At 42.6% G+C, this 15478-nt stretch overlaps 1 protein-coding gene across 3 annotated transcripts in view; it reads left to right on the top strand.

Annotated features, from left to right (window-relative positions):
• The window catches only part of cdk14 (cyclin dependent kinase 14), a 211664-nt gene that overhangs the window by 191018 nt on the left and 5168 nt on the right, over positions 1 to 15478 (top strand). The window lies entirely within an intron of this gene.

The raw sequence follows: 15478 nt of genomic DNA, 5'->3' as shown, positions 1-15478 counted from the left end.
TTACAGAAGAAACCTGTTTAACACTTTGTATATTTTGTAATAGATGCCCTCTCTACTAACACCACCCTGAAACGATGATCTCCCTCAATTGCCAGGAAAATGTACTGAGCCCCTCCCAATAGGATAAACCTCTTAATTGTGTCGATTACAATTTTTAAAGTCTTTACCTTCGCGAGTTCCAAAACTCTAATCTTGTGGCGTTCGATAAACATGGCACCCCTCAGGGGCCGCTAACAGTGATTTAGACTTTTTCTTGTTACAGTTTCTTGGCACATGTGCCTGACTATATGGGGACACACACCTCGGAACAGCTACTGAAGCTGTCATGTGAATGATGATGAATTTAATGGAGCCTTTCACCATGAATTTGGCAAACGCTCAGATGACTGAACAAAGCTAACTGCCCTCAAATCAAACACCCTAACTTGTAATCGGGCCAAGTTTCCAAACTGCTTCTTTTCTCCCCTAAAGGCATGTAATCAAGCAAAGCTTAGAACAGTGGGAACTCAACTAATATTAATTAAATGACTTTAACATGAACAGAAAAACACCCTATATCAGGGAACATAGAGACACTTTAAGACTTGTGACTGTTTTAAGCCACAAGAGTTGTGGAAATAGAGGAGCATGTGATTAATGGTCATATTGAATTCTTCCATAAAATACCATGAAATTGTAATTAGACGGTTTTGGACAGAGCGACTGAATACATGATGTAAAGGATGTTTTTAATCAAATTGTATTGTTTTATATACTCAACTGATTATACGCTCTTTATTTTATAAGAAAAATCCTTTCTTTGACACAACACTTAGTTCAGACATTCATTTTTTTCAGGATGATGAATACCAATGAATTTCAGGATCTCTTCTTATGACCTTGAGTGGTTCGACTTTTTTCGATCAGACTAAAATTGTCTTGTGAAATATGGCACAGAGATTTCTGCCATAATCCTCTGACTAATCTTTTGGCATCTTAAATATGATTTAGATGTATCCAACACTGATTTTAGAACAAATACCTGCAGTAATGATCTTCACCCTCATCCGTACCTTGTGTTTAATGATCAATCATCACCATGTTTGCTCTGTCATTGTGAGCAGGTAGTCATGCTGACATTAGCATGTAGCCCCTCATTTGTGAACACAGCACTCCATAAATAACTATTTGATTGGATCACTTGTTCCTTTTAACAATCTGATTATTTATCACAACCACAGCCTGCAGGTGCTGAGAATGACTCAGCACCTGTAGATGTACCTACTCTCCTGATATGTGCTAAAATAAGCAGGGCTAGCTAGCTCCCACTTTCTGTTTGGAAAACAAACACAACAGCCAGTTAGCTTGATAGCTAACACCATGTGTTGAGTCACTAGGGCCTTCCACAGTTTTTCACAAGGGCAACTTTTTAACAAGTGTGTGTATTTCCAAGGCTCTTGGTGGGATGAGATCTGGCTACCTTGTGCAGATTAATGACAGTGTCAGAATGGGCTTATAGAGGGAGAAGCAGGTCTCTATGGTGGGGAATCAGCAGGAGGCCAGCTGATTTAGAGTAGGCCGACACGTTAACAGTGGAACCTTTACTGTAAATGCCAGGCAGAAGCCTCTCATGGCTCCTAGCTTTAGTGCTCCTGCTCTTCTCTTTTTCCTTTACGTTAAAATCTCTCTCCCAACATTTCTTTTGGCTAATTATTTTTCTTCTTTGCTTTCCTTTTCCAGTTACATTCTAATGTTCTCCTCTCGTCATCTGTGTCCTCCACCCTTCTCTCAATGTTTCCTTCACCTTACATGAACTCCAGTAAGGGGACGTCAGCCAGGCCCCAGACAAGAAAAATATACCCCCCAAACAAGGATTTATGGAATGGGAACCTGGCGAACCCCAGCGAGTGGGCGTGTTAGCGAGTTGGTGGAGGAAGGCGTTTCTCTGACCCTCGGTGTACTCATTCCTCCTCACCACAGACACACACAGCAGAACACACGCTGCGCCGAGGAATGGTGGTGATTCAGCTTTAACTGCAGTCAACTTTCCATGCTGTTAAAAGGGGTCACAGGGTCACTCCAAAACAGGAAAGCTTTAATGCCCCATTAAAGTCAGACTTCCATTTCATAAGGTCTCCTACAGGCCAGCAATATACTGTAGGTCTGTGGAGCACTGATACTTTTTTACAAGTAAATATGTGCAGATAATACACATTGCTACTCTCCAGATTGTACTTTGCACAGTTAACAATTAATGAATTCCATAACAAAGTAAGTGTCAATATCTAATAGTATATGTATTTATCTTGTGTGTACATATAAAAGCAAAATAAGTTTAGTAAAGATTTACCAATAATATCCTAGTTGAGTTTGTGTAACTTATTAAAGGTGTTTTTAATGCAATCAGAAACAAGCATCAGAAACTCATAGTGCCGAAGCAATATTTTAAATGTTAAGACTTTATATTAACTGCTTTTTTTTTAACAATTAAGGTCTTATTAATGCTATTATTACCACTTAGTAAATAATCTAATAAGCATACAAAACTGTTCTTTAAGCATCAAGGCCCAACTATGCCGCTCATTACAAGCACCCACATTTGAAATGTTACGACAAATACATATAAGTAAATGCACTGATTTGAAAGTACACCAAAATAGAGTGTTACCTTATCAAAAGTTAATGTAATCTGTTGATTTGTTGCTAGGTGAATTAATGGGGTCACTGATGCAAACAACTGCAGACTTTATGCAGATGAGCTGATGCAACCCAAAGACCTCACTGCATGCAGGAATGTGTGCATGGTTACTCACACCTGCACCAGAGCAACTTCGTCTCAGTGAGTGAGTGTGAGCATGAAGGTGTGTGTGTGTGTGTGTATGTATTACAGCTAGTGTTGGAGATGCACAACTGTGAATGTTGGAGTGCATGGTTTCGGTGTGTTTCCCGGCAGAGTGATTTCAACTGCTGATTCTAACTGACTGTGCTGTGAGGACATGGGCTAATAGGAAACACATGACCGAGCAGCATAGAGGAGGCTGTCTCTGGCACAGAATAGTGTGTGTGTGTGTGTGTGTGTGTGTGTGTGTGTGTGTGTGTGTGTGTGTGTGTGTGTGTGTGTGTGTGTGTGTGTGTGTGTGTGTGTGTGTGTGTGTGTGTGTGTGTGTGTGTGTGTGTGTGTGTGTGTGTGTGTGTGATTATGCATATGCATTCTTTGAAGACTCACTATTACTGACTGGCCTAGACCTCCAAGGCAAGAAAAACAAAGACAGAGTGTTTGTTTTAGAGCAGAGATTTTCCATTTTGCTACTGACTGAATGTGCACCACTTTTATTTCACCGTCACATTACTGAGTGATGCCATGTACACACAGAAACACACAGCAGACCTTTGGTTGAGAAAACCTTTAGGACCAGGTCTGAGAGGGTGACTTTAAAAATAGTTTCTGTTACAGATGCCTATTAATAATCAGTAACCAAATCTGAGTATCACATTATAGAACTCATGAAACTGATCACCTTGGTTACTTTGGGATTACTGCAATATCAAATGCCAATAAAGACAAGATTTTAAAAAAATATCAACAAGATGATTTTTACTGAAGTATATTTTGTAAAACAACAGAGCAAAGTGACCTTAGAAAAGAAGAAACCAAGATATTTAGGGACAAAAATGTGCAAATTCCACATACGAGGAATTTGCCATGGTGTTATTGTTATATTACATATACATTTAAACAAATAAAACACAACTGAAAATACTGGTGAAAAATGTACAAAAGTTGCAATGTGCAGACATGGTGTGCATAGAGTGTAGAATGTGGCTCAGGGTCAGGTCAGTGGGGGTCTCGGGCCTTGTTGATGAGGCCAGTAGCAGAGGGGAACAAACTGTTCAGGTGGGGAGAAGTTTTGGTCCTGATGGAGCGCAGCCTCCTGCCAGAGTTGAGCGGGGTAAACAGTTTGTGCCCAGGGTGGGAGGGGTCGGCTACAATCTTCCCACTAGGCTAAGCTAGGCATACATAGTTCACAAATGCTCTTTTATTCTAAAGATTCATTAAAAGCAATAACGTATTTCTGTTTAATAAATCAAGTTTCCACTTACAATTTTTTTTTTTTTTTAAATAATCCTAAATGAAAACCAAAGTATTGGACTACAAAATAGTTTTATTCAAAAAATCCTATTCCATGTATTCTGTTAAAGCCCAAGCCTATTTAAAGGTCCCCTATTATGCAAAATGCACTTTTTGATGTCTTTTATACATAAATATGTGTCCCCAGTGTGTAAAGACACTCACAAAGAGTCAGAAAATACAACCCTCTCTCTTTTCCTCCTTACCCACTTCTCTAAACACGGGGGTACAAACGAGCTGATCCAGATTTGCTGTCGTTATGACTTCATATCGGAAATGTGGGCTGGCTTTACATTGAACTCCTGGCAACGTCCGGCCCACCTGACATGTCCCAACATATCGTCCCCCATGTACAGTCGCGAGCTGAATCTCCTCCGCAGCTCCTCTGTGTGTGTGTGTGTGTGTGTGTGTGTGTGTGTGTGTGTGTGTGTGTGTGTGTGTGTGTGTGTGTGTGTGTGTGTGTGTGTGTGTGTGTGTGTGTGTGTGTGTATTCAGCAGGATGTCTGCAGGAGGGACTTAGAGTTGTTGTGTATATAATACATATAATGTCTCTGTTCTAGTGGTAAACACTGAGAAGTGTTTCAGAGATAAAGCTGGATGTGGTTTGGAACATAATATGGCGTTTAATCACGGCAGCGTTTAGCTGAGTTTCTCCGTTAGAAACTTCTTTCTTCAGAGAGATCGTGACGCTCCAAAGGGGCGTGGCCAGCTTCAGCTCAGCTCAAATTTAAAGCGTCACAGAATCAGCACTTCAGGAACAGGGCGGAAATAGAGGGATAGCGGACATGCTAAAATGCATGATCTGTTTGGTATTTTGAGCAAAACATGTCAGAAACATGTTTTTTTTAATATATTTGAGACCTATAACATAGGCCATTAAAGAGCATAATAGGAGACCTTTAAGTCATAGCTGATCTTTAGTTCTTTACTCATTGAGTTTAGCAGTGGTTTAGGCCTGTTTTGCATTAAAATGAAGTCATCCATGTTTTACAGATATTGACATCTTTGTATCAAAATCATTAAAGCGATCGTCCTTGACAAACATTCAGAGTCCTTCATGTGGCTCATGTTGGCCTGTCATGTTCAGAGGTGGAGCCGGCAGAACCTCTGTGGAGCGGTTCAGAGGGCGGTGTGAGGGAGGTAAGCCCTGAGCATGAAGTTAAAACAACTTTCCCAGCCGCAGCAGCTCAGTTTGGGTCAACACGCTCTGTGGAATCTGCTGCTTATGTAGCAGAGGGGCCCCAAGGTGCACCGCCTGCCCCCCAACACACACACCCTGCTCATGGGTCTTTCAATCACTCCATTATAATCAGGAAAATCAATGGCCTCGGTGTCTGTGGTTCAGTCAATCGTTTGGTTTTCTCTCTCTGTTCATCTCACAGATTATTGATCCACCACATGTCTTTGTGGAAGACCTTTAACTGTTCTGCTGGACCAGAAGGTTGTTCCAGGCATTTCAAATGTAGGATTTATTTGGTGCCACTGTTGAGTGACAATACAATGATTAAAGGACCCCTATTATCCAAAACGCACATTCTAATGTCTTTTATACATAAATATGTCCCCGGTGTGTAAGGAGACTCACAAAGTGTCTCCTTACACACCGTAAGGAGACACTCTCTTTTCCTCCTTACCCACATCTCTGCTGATCCAGATTTTCTTCGGTTATGACTGTATATCGGAAATGTGGGCTGGCTTTACATTGAACTCCTGGCAACATCCCGCCCACGTGACACGTGCCAACCTATCGTCCCCCATATACAGTCGGCGATCTGAAACCACTCTGTTTTGGAAGTAATATGGTCTGCATTTACATTAGCAAGCATCGCTAACACTCAGAGCTAACGCTGTATTGGAGAGACTGTGTGTAATATAAAGGTCCTGTCCTTGTGGTAAACCGAGAGAGAAACGTTTGAGCTCCATACTGTTTCAGATATAATGCTGGATGTAGTTTGGAACATAATATGGCGTTTAATCACCGCAGCGTTTAGCTGAGTTTCTCCCTGTAGAAAACTCTCTTCAGAGGAGAGATCATGACGCTCTAAAGGGGCGTGGCCAGCAGCAGCTTCAAAAGGGCGTGGCCAGCAGCCGCTCCAAAGGGGCGTGGCCAGCAGCAGCTAGTTGATTTAAAGCTGCAGTCACAGAATCAGCACTTCGGGAACAGGGCTGAAATAGAGGGGGATGAGGCATGCTACAATGGGGGACCTGTTTGGTATTTTGAGCAAAACACTTCACAGACAAGTTTTGTAGAGATATGGCCCCATGATATATTGATCAAATATAACATAGTAGCCCTCTAAGTTGTGATCTCAGTATAACTGAAACATGTGAACATTATCCGCAGTGCTGTGTTCCAGCTGTTTTCAGATGACATAAATGACCTCAGGGTAATGCTACAGTGAAAGATTACAAAAATGTAGCAATGTGAGTGCACAGGTCTTTCTGACACATCCTTTCTTTATAAGTTAATTTCCTCCAGCCTCTTACTTTCATGGTCACATTTTTCTTTGTGGCTACTGTTTCACTTCCCTTAAGGGCTTTATCCCAGGCACTACCTGCTTAATAAGGCGACAGGCTACAGATGTTTACACCAGTTTGAAACGTTTTTCCAGAATGGAATTAATTTGGAAATCATAGCAGACACCGTCCTTTCCTTGTTAAGAAATCCAAATAACCTCTGTGTGCTAAACAAACCGTTTGTCTTGATTCATGCCAACAGGCATAACATCCAACAAGCTCAGTGTGTGTGTGTGTGTGTGTGTGTGTGTGTGTGTGTGTGTGTGTGTGTGTGTGTGTGTGTGTGTGTGTGTGTGTGTGTGTGTGTGTGTGTGTGTGTGGTCTGAGATGTTGTACTGTTAATTGTAGCATTCAGTCTCCTTGCTTCTATTAGTAATTAGTACACTGTAGAGACACACACACACAGAGCACCTTATTAAACCATCATCACCCTCTTAGCTCAGGGTGTTCAGTGGGACTCAGTTCATTAAACAGGATCAGACAACAGCAGTTCCCTGGGGGGGGGCGGGGTCATGTGTCGTGATCCCTGGTCATGGGAAGGAGGGGGGGTCTGTCAGTCCGATTAAGTCAAGCTGGTTTGAATAACTGTCTATGCCATGCAGCAAGCTCTCACATAGTGTGCACATTTGTTTCCAGATTAGGCTGTAACTGTGCGCTACTGTTCAACTACAGAAAGTCAAACAGTTCTTTGACTTTCTGTAGTTGCTCCCCAGCCTGTTGGAGGTCATTAGCCATTGATGCTACAGATAATAGAAGACGGAGGAGCAGGATAAAGACCAGGGGGGCAGCCAGAAAGGTAGAGGGACATGGACACGGTTCATGGGTAGTGGTGTTACCACTTGATGCAAAAGATTTGTACTGGCTGTTATTTGGTCTATGGCAGGGGTGTCCAAAATGTTTTCTCATACAGAAAAGCATGTGAGGGGCTGGGCCACTCACTAGTGGTGAGGTATATTGCCTTGTAGGTTAGTTTATAACTTCATAAAAATCAATCAAATGTAGGTAAATTATCCTTGATACTTGAAAATGCTTCAAGAAAAAGAACAGCCTACATCACAGCTCTCCACAGGGTTTCATTTATTTTCCTACAAAAAGGGTTAGCGCCTCATTCCCTAAAACAGAAGCCTCAGATTTCTTCTAATAAGGAGAAATATGAAGGGTATATTTCAAAGTCGTTATGCAAATAAGTTATTGGGCTTTTTTTGAGAAAAGGTTTCCAACTTTAAAAGACAGAATTTATTTGACATTGGGCTTATCAACAAATTATTACTGTGTAACATAATGTACATGTATACTGTATTTAAGAAGTACATTACACTATAAGTACATGTAACCCAGGTTTCTAGGGCCTTAATTCAGTTATCAGCTCATTGGCGAAATAAATAAATACATTTGTATTTTTATGTGTCAGATAAATAAATAGGTTTGATCTAAAATAATCTTACATAGGAGGAATAAATAGGATTTTTTATTAAAATCTTAAATATGACAATAAATAGATTAAAAATAATGAGTATACACAAATTAACAGCACAATAGATTTGGTAAGAAGGGCATTTTTGATGGATTTGTGTGGTGGGTGTGCCTTTCTGCGCTCTCTCTCTCCCGGACCGACGTCGGGGCAGCTGCACGCTTGCTTTCGCAGTGCTGTAGAGGCTAATGTAGGGAGCAAAATGTCTGGCTGTTGAGTCACTATTTTAATCGCCGCAGAGAGCGAGACCTTTTTTTTTGTTGCTGTCGTTTGGTTAGTGGATCGTGTATTCTACAAAAAAAAAACGAATGAGAGCTGTTGCCTGGACGGACGACAGCCGTGAATCCTGCATTTGTGCCGGAGAATATATGTGTGTGCGTGTGATACTTGAGCCTCTGGCCGGGTCTTTTTCTTTTCTATATTATTTTCTTTATATGGTTCCTGTTTCAAGATCTACATGAAGACTTCTTCTACTGAGACTCTCCCAGTTCTGTAAGGTAGAGGGGACCCAAACTAGAGCTGTGTATTAGTGAGTTAGGATTTGGACTCTGAATTGTGATTTGATATCTTGTGTGTATTGACATTTTATTTTTTTAATGATTTTTATTTTCCTCATTCCCTTTACCCAATACAATTTAACACGTAAAACTTACCTGGTGGTTGTGGCCCTCAGATGCAGTGAGGGCCATCTGTGAGAGGCATGATTTCGAATGGTCTCATAAAAACTCCACATGTCAAAATCCATCAGTCACCCTTGTCGAGTCTCTTACCATCTATACTGATGCTCTGCCCAGTGGCTTCCAGCAGGAAGATGATCATGGACTCCCGGTTATCAGTCATTGGACTGAAGAGGAGATAAGAGCAAAGCAAAGAGACGACCCTGATCTCAGAGTTGTCATTGAGCACAAGGAGTCTGGAGACATGCCTTGTCCTTCCCTGAAACGAGAGCTTCCAGATCTTGTTTTGTGGCTCCGAGAGTGGAAGCGTCTAGAGCTCAGAGATGGAGTGTTATACAGAGCACGACAAGAACATGGGCGAGTCACGCACCAGCATGTGTTACCAACTGGACTCAGAGCCACAGCATTCAGAAGTCTACATGATGACCTGGGTCACCTAGGCATAGAGCGGACTCTCGACCTTGTGAGGTCACGATTGTATTGGCCTAGAATGTCCACATATGTAGAGCAGAGGATCAAGATGTGTGAGCGTTGCGTGCGCCGGAAGACTCCAACGGACAGAGCAGCTCCCTTGTGTAACATCAAGACCAGCAGACCCTTGGAGCTGGTCTGCATGGACTTTCTATCGGTGGAACCTGATCAGAGTAACACCAAAGATATATTGGTGCTGACGGACCATTTCACTAAGTACGCAGTCGCGATACCGACTCAGAACCAGAAGGCGCAGACTGTGGCAAAGTGCTTATGGGAAAACGTTCTGGTGCACTATGGGTTTCCAGGGAAACTTCTGAGTGACCAGGGTCGGGATTTTGAATCTCGCACAATAAAAGAATTGTGCATCCTCGCTGTTATCCAGAAGGTCAGGACTACCCCTTACCACCCCAGGGGAAATCCAGTGGAGCAGTTCAATCGGACCCTTCTCCAGATGTTGGGCACTCTGGAAAACAAGGACAAGTCTCATTGGAGGGAGTTTGTCAAGCCTCTAATGCATGCCTATAACTGCACACGGAATGATGTGACCGGATTCAGTCCCTACGAATTAATGTTCGGCAGATAACCCCGGCTGCCGGTTGATTTGGCGTTTGGTCTACCTGCAAGCAGTCAACTAAAGTCACATTCCCAGTATGTGCATGACTTAAAGGGCCGCTTAGAGGAAAGCTACCGAGTCGCCACAGAGAATGCCTCAAAGACAGCTGAGCGTAACAAACAACGTTTTGACAAAAGGGTTGTTGAGTCCACCCTTGAGGCAGGAGATCGTGTCCTTGTGAGGAATGTTCGGATAAGAGGGAAACAGAAGTTAGCCGATAAATGGGAATCAGATGTTCACATTGTGGTCAAACGTGCTGGTGACCTACCTGTGTACACTGTCAAACCGGAGGGCAAAGATGGACCTCTTCGCACATTGCACCGTGACCTTTTGCTCCCGTGTGGGTTCTTACCTGTGGCTGAGCCTGCGCAACATCCAAAGCAAACCATCAACAAACATAGAACAAGGAAACAGTCAAGAATGGAAGTCGCAGATGAGTCTGAGGTGGCAGATGATAATTCAGAGTCCGAAGACAATGAATGCTATTACTACCCACCTGGAGAGATATTGAACACTGAATTCATTGAAACAAGACTTCTGACCCAGCCAGAGACAGTGCCTTCTAAGGAGAGACATCTCGGAGAGACAAAACAACCAACCCTGCCTTTAGTTGATATGCTTCCTGTTGACCCGGAGGAAAGGACAAAAACTTTAATCAAAGAGCAACAGGACAGAAAAATGAGATGTTCACCTGAAAGAGAGAACATTCTATCCAAATCAGAGAAACCTCTAGCTCTCAGAGATAGGCCCTCCTATGAGCCAAGCCCTGACACATCAAATTGTTTTCAAAGAAAGGAAACGCAACGGTTGTTGATACAGTGGCTGAGGTCATCTCAGTGCACAAAGAGACAGATCCCCCCAAAGTGAGAAGAGTTCCATTTGGGAGTTCTCAGGACACCGCTCCAGATGTTTCAACACAAGAGAATGAGACCTTACCTGTTCAGCTGAGTATGTCGGAATCTCCCTCAGGACCAAACATTATGAGCGAAAGCCTTCCTGTTTTCTCAGACCTGCAGCAGAGACGAAGGATGCCTTGTCAATGAACCTTGTAAGGAGGTGTCAGGTGACAGGATCAATGAGGGAGCGGCAGCTAGAACATTGGGAGGAAGAGCAACTTCTCCAGTCATCATGGGAGAGAGTGAGAGTGACACCATCCCCAGACGTTCTCAGAGACATCGACAACCACCTGAAGCACTACAGTATGGTCAACTCGGAATTCCCCTACTTGCTATAGCCCAGTCACTTTTCCAAGGCCTTAATCTTGCTTTTGCAAACGTACTCCAGAACCATGGCTATGCAGACACCCCCCAAGTACCGCCTAGGCCAGTTTATAGTCATGTGGGTGTAATGGGACATACACACCTTTAAGAGGGGAGGGTGTAACCCAGGTTTCTAGGGCCTTAATTCAGTTATCAGCTCATTGGCGAAATAAATAAATAAATACATTTGTATTTTTATGTGTCAGATAAATAAATAGGTTTGATCTAAAATAATCTTACATAGGAGGAATAAATAGGATTTTTTATTAAAATCTTAAATATGACAATAAATAGATTAAAAATAATGAGTATACACAAATTAACAGCACAATAGATTTGGTAAAAAGGGCATTTTTGTTGGATTTGTGTGGTGGGTGTGCCTTTCTAGAAGTGCGGGAGGCAGTGACGGGGAGTTCACATTACGTGGCGAATCGGACGCCGTCGGGACGTGCGTGCCTTCGCGCTCTCTCTCTCCCGGACCGACGTCGGGGCAGCTGCACGCTTGCTTTCGCAGTGCTGTAGAGGCTAATGTAGAGAGCAAAATGTCTGGCTGTTGAGTCACTATTTTAATCGCCGCAGAGCGAGACCTTTTTTTTTGTTGCTGTCGTTTGGTTAGTGGATCGTGTATTCTACAAAAAAAGACGAATGAGAGCTGTTGCCTGGACGGACGACCAGTAGCGGTGCGTGGCCAATTTTACAGAGGAGGCCAGAGAGATCGTAAGCTACTGAATGACGTCATACCCATGTCAACAATGTGACTAAAAGTAGCATAAATAAATCAGGACAAATGATTGCAGCTGCTGCTATTTATTGACACCATATCGCAACAAGCTTAAACAAACACAACACAACACAACACAAAACCTTACACCCATATTTGTAATCTGAGGCATGGCCAGCAGAAAAGACAATTTAGCATTACACTCCCTGTTAGCCAGTCCGTTCTCGTATAGTTCCCTTCACAAAACGTCCGGGTATTTCCTTTAGCTCTTCCCTGAGTAAGGTCGAGATTCGGAGTGGACCTACCCTTCTGTTTTATTTTTAACTGAATTTCAAACGGTAGTTTAGTGAAATCGTTTCTCAGAAAAAACTCTGGGTCTCCGTCGCCATCCATTCTTACTTTCTAACCTTCCTTCACGGTTAGCAACAGCATGGTTGTGTGTGGTTACGTACTTACGTATTAGTGTAGGAGGCACGTACAAGCTAGCCTCCTCATTTTTTAAATTTTTACAGTTTGATTGACCTTGATGAGCGTTCGGTGACAAGCCGAGCTTCAATCTGATTGGCTAAAACCCTTAGTAGTAGTGGAGGCCAAGTTAAACGGGCCTCCTTAGATGGCAGTATTTCACCTATAGGGGCGCTGTTTTGCTCGCTCAAAGAAAAACATGACATCAGGGAATTAAACACGGCATATTTGGAACCTAAAATGTGCGTCATGAATCCCAACTCATGGATATTTTTTTATCGAATATAAATGAGGAGGCCACGCCTCCCTTGGCCTCCGGGAGAAAACGCCACTGCGGACGACAGCCGTGAAACCTGCATTTGTGCCGGAGAATATATGTGTGTGCGTGTGATACTTGAGCCTCTGGCCGGGTCTTTTTCTTTTCTATATTATTTTCTTTATATGGTTCCTATTTCAAGATCTACATGAAGACTTCTTCTACTGAGACTCTCCCAGTTCTGTAAGGTAGAGGGGACTCAGTAGTCGTGGCGAGCTACCCAAAGTATTGTATTGTTATTTTCCTCATTCCCTTTACCCAATACAATTTAACACGTATAACTTACCTATTGGTTGTGCGGCTCCTTTATTCTTCCACTCAATGCAGATTGCAAATACCCCTTTCTCCTATAGCGAATCTAGACTTCAGATTAACTAGTCCATGAGGTAAATAGCACACTGATAGAAATATCTGTACCACCCAGTGTCTTTATTAAATGATAGTAAGCGCTGAGGCGGGTTACATACATGTTTCAGGTGTGAGCCATATTCCAATATTGTTTTTTAATTTAATTAGGGCCGATTCAAAACGGACAAAGGGTCGCATTTGGACACCCCTGGTCGATGGTATCAGCAGAAATCATGCTTTCCTTGTTCTTTAGCTTCACAGTAGCTCAAGTGCCTTGAACTGTCATGTCACATGTCAACATCTAGAGATTTATTGAATTACATCCTCTTCTATTTTACTCAAAGAAAAAGTCATGCTCAACAGGATCTCTGTCCACTGTAGAAAACCTGGCCAGTGTGTCTGTCACATGCCACAGTGAGAGAAAAAGTGTTTTTTAGCAACATTATAATCAGCAAACGCTCCGAAATGTATCTCTCTTTACCGTTGATATTATCTTATAAAAAAAATATGTAATCTGCTTGACTCAGGACATTAATATGTTTTGTTTTGTGAAGAGGAAAGACATTTTGGAGCTTAAGGCTTTTTAGATTCTGGTCAGATACACCGCAGAGCATCTACAGTGCTAGCAGCTCTGTGACCTGCACTGGGGCACAGTGGTACTCATCAGAATGCTAACATGCTCTCAATGACAATACTATCATGCTGAAGGTGAGAAGATATGATGTATGTCATGTTCACTACCTTAGTATAGCATGTTAGCATGCTACCGTATAAGCTAATGTGCAGGAAACACAACATACAGCTCTTTGTAGGGCTCAGCTTTCTCTTAGCCCTATTAGCTCCTATTGCTGTTTTTCTTGATCATAGCCAAAAAACACTTCAGAAATATGGAAAACAAAATCAATGGTTTTGTCATAAATTTTGGACTTGAACTATGCGTCTTTTTGGGGTACTATAAAAGGATTGTGAGTGTTGGTTAAATAATGGTTTCTGGTTTATCCAAAAGTATAGCTCTCTTCCAGGTTTCAAAAATGCTAATCTGCTTGTGTTAGTCTTTTTGTTTCACTCTGCATTTCCCCCTACCCCATTAAGCCCCTTCTCTATTGCAGTGTGTCTGTCTGTCCCAACACAGAGTAGTTTTAGGAATTCATTTTTTTGGGGGGAGGGGGGTAAGACTGTCTCTATTAAAGGACTGAAAGCAGCTGGCCACGCCTGCTAAATCCTCCATACAAAACCCACCCACCGGCTCCATCTGCTTCCCAAGTGGAAACACACACACACACACACACACACACACACACACACACACACACACACACACACACACACACACACACACACACCTACTTGGTGCTCTTTGATCCCGGGAGAGAGGAAGCCTACATCTGCTCTTACTACATCAGATATCCTTAAACAATGAATCCCTTATTTGTGTATAGAGTGTTTGACAGTGAAGTGTGTTCATTCACACACCTCTACTATGTCTACACACAAAGCTACAGTGCTTAAGTGACCTTTGACGCATTCGCTGTTAACTTTAAGTTAGTGCTGTCCTTATGCATCCAGGAAGAAGAAGTGGAACAGGTGTATCATTCTTTTTGGTCTGATGGATAAGCGTACGAAAACACATTTAATTGACCCGACATCTTTTTGCAGATTGATACAGATGCACTTTGATCCGAGCATCCTTAGCAAGGATCTGCGGTTCAAAGGGTTTGTTTTCATATGCACAGTAGCTACTGTGTAGAAATGGCAATGCAAATCTTAAAGGTCTCCTATTATGCTATATTTGAACAATATATTGTAGGGCCATATCTATACAAAGCTTGTCTGTGAAGTGTTTTGCTCAAAATACCAAACAGATCCCCCATTGCAGCATTCCTCATCCCCCTCTATTTCAGCCCTGTTCCTGAAGTGCTGATTCTGTGACTGTAGCTTTAAATGAACTAGCTGCTGCTGGCCACGCCCCTTTGGAGCTGTTGCTGGCCACGCCCATTTGGAGCTGCTGCTGGCCACGCCCCTTTGGAGCGTCATGATCTCTCCTCTGAAGAGAGTTTTCTACCAGGAGAAACTCAGCTAAACGCTGCCGTGATTAAACGCCATATTATGTTCCAAACCACATCCAGCATTATCTCTGAAACACTTCTCGGTGTTTACCACTAGAACAGACACATTATATGTATCATATACACAACAACTCTAAGTCCCTCCTGCAGACATCCTGCTGAACACACAGAAACACAGAGGTGCTGGAGAGGGGATTCAGCTCACTGACTGTATATGGGGGACGATAGGTTGGGACGTGTCACATGGGGGGGACTTTGCCAGGAGTTCAATGTAAAACCAGCCCACAGTTTCCTTATTACATCACAAAGAAAGCAAAGCTGGATCAGTTCGTTTGTACCCCCGTTTTTAAAGATGTGGGTTAGGAGGAAAAGAGAAAGGGTTGTATTTTCTGACACTTTGTGAGTCTCCTTACACACCGGGGACACATATTTATGTATAAAAG

This window comes from Eleginops maclovinus, chromosome 3 (assembly GCF_036324505.1).
Source record: "Eleginops maclovinus isolate JMC-PN-2008 ecotype Puerto Natales chromosome 3, JC_Emac_rtc_rv5, whole genome shotgun sequence".
Lineage (NCBI taxonomy): Eukaryota > Metazoa > Chordata > Actinopteri > Perciformes > Eleginopidae > Eleginops > Eleginops maclovinus.
The sequence above is the reverse complement of the archived record's forward strand: the minus strand, read 5'-3'. Positions and strand labels throughout refer to the sequence as shown.